This window comes from Myotis yumanensis, unplaced genomic scaffold, assembly GCF_028538775.1.
Source record: "Myotis yumanensis isolate MYYU_CA2020_CCGP unplaced genomic scaffold, mMyoYum1.0.hap1 SCAF_10, whole genome shotgun sequence".
Taxonomy (NCBI): Eukaryota; Metazoa; Chordata; class Mammalia; order Chiroptera; family Vespertilionidae; genus Myotis; species Myotis yumanensis.
Window position 1 is genome coordinate 78,336,377 of NW_027223761.1, and position 2,054 is coordinate 78,338,430.

Sequence of the window (2,054 nt, forward strand, 5' to 3'; positions counted from 1 at the left end):
GAGTGGGTTTGTGTGCTAGGTGTCCTATAGAGCCCACTGGCTCAGCCTCCCCAATTACCTGAGGTGTGGACACTCTTAGTACGCCCCTTTGTGGGCTGTGTGCACAGTCTTGTTGTAGTTAAGCTTTGATTGCTGTTGGTATCACTGGGAGGAATTGACCTCCAGGCCAATTGGCTGTGAGGACCAGTTGTGTCCACAGTGGGAGAACTTCTGTGCTGGGGAAACCCTTATGGGGCAGGACTTGCTTCAGTGGAGCTTTGGCACTCACCAAGTCTGCTCCCTGAGTGTGTCTCTTATGGATGTGAAGAGTTTTAATCTGGATGGTCTCGCTCTGATCACTGGATACACTGGCTCTTAGATCTCCAAGGAGGTGCAGTCAGCCACTGCCTGAGGCCACCCAGCAGGAGCTACAGAGAGATCTGCAGATTCCTCCTCTTTGTTTGGGGTTTGGAGGTGCCCAGATGAGGCACAGCTGTGAAGCAATGCAGTCTGCTGATGAGCCTTGGGCCTTCTTTTGGAAGCTCTGGGGTTGTCTGACCCAGCTGCAGTTTGACAGATTTTTAGGTGAAGAAAGGCCAGGCCATTCATATGCAAAAGCCTCTGTACACAGCTTGGGTGGGGTTGTAAATTGGGTAGGGCGGGGTCTCAGGGAATCACGGGGCAGTGCAAACAGCAATGGTTGCCCAACGGTCCTGCCCTAAATAGGTCCCTGGGTCTCTGTGTCCTGCGGCCCTGTGCAGGAACAATGACCACTGCAAGCACCTCTGTGAGAAAGCCACCCTCACATTCTGGCCCTATGTCAGACAGTCCAGTTTCTCTCTGAATGAGTCTGGGTCCCCAGATTCTCACCCGGAACTGGAGTTCAGAGCAGTCGGGAGCTTGTATCTCCCTCCTGATTGAAAAAGACAACAGCGTACCCAGCTGCCAGCCCCTTTCGTGCGCCTCTGTACCTCCACACTTCCACACCTCTGCACCTCCTACCGGACTCAATGCGCTTTTCTCTTTCCTTCTAGTTGTAGAATTTCCACTCAGCCAGCCTTCCCGTGGTTCTGGATGATATTTGTTTTGTCTTTTAGTTGTAGTTTTAATGTGGTGGTTTGTGGCAGCAAGTTCAGGTGTTTACCTATGCCGCCATCTTGGTTGTCCCTCCCCACTCTGATTTTTATTATTTCCTTCCTCCTACTCACTTTGGGCTTTGTTTGTTCTTTTTCTAGATCCATTAGGTATAAGGTTAGATTGTTTGAGATTTTTCTTATTCCTGAGGTATACACTTTTAGGATTGCTTTTGCTATGTCTCATAGATTTTGGGTGGTTGTGTTTTCATTTTCATTTCTCTCAAGGTATCGTTTGATTCTTCCTTGATCTCATTGTTAAGTAATATGTTATTTAGCCTCCATGTGTTTGTGTGTTTTTCAGTTTTTTTCTTATAATTGAATTCTAGTTTCATGCCATTGTCATCAGAGAAGATACTTGATATGATTTCAGTCTTCTTAAATTTATTGAGACTTGTTGTGTGGCCTAACATGTGGTTTATTCTGGAAAATGTTCTGTGTGCACTTGCAAAGAATGTATATTCTGCTGATTTGGGTGAAATGCTCTAAAAACATCAATTAAATCCATCTGGTCTAATATTTCATTTAAGGCCATTGTTTCTCTATTGATTTTCTGTCCGGAAGATCTATCCATTGCTATTAATGGGGTATTAAAGTCCCCTACTATGACTGTAATATTGTTGATCTCTCCCTTTATGTCCATCAACATTTGCTTCATAAATTTAGGTGTATTGGATGTTAAATGTTTACCAGGCTTATATCCTCTTGTTGGATTGATCCCTTTATCATTATGTAATGCTCTTCCTTGTCTCTTATTATATAGCCTTTGTTTTAAAGTCTATTATCTGATATAAGTATTGCTGCCAGTTTTACATTGATTCATAATACCGTCCAGGTTTTAAGTGTACAACTCAACAAAACATCATCTGTGACTGCATTGTGTCCATCACACAAAGCAAAGTCTCTTCCCATCCCTTATTCCCTTTGCCCCACTTCCACCTA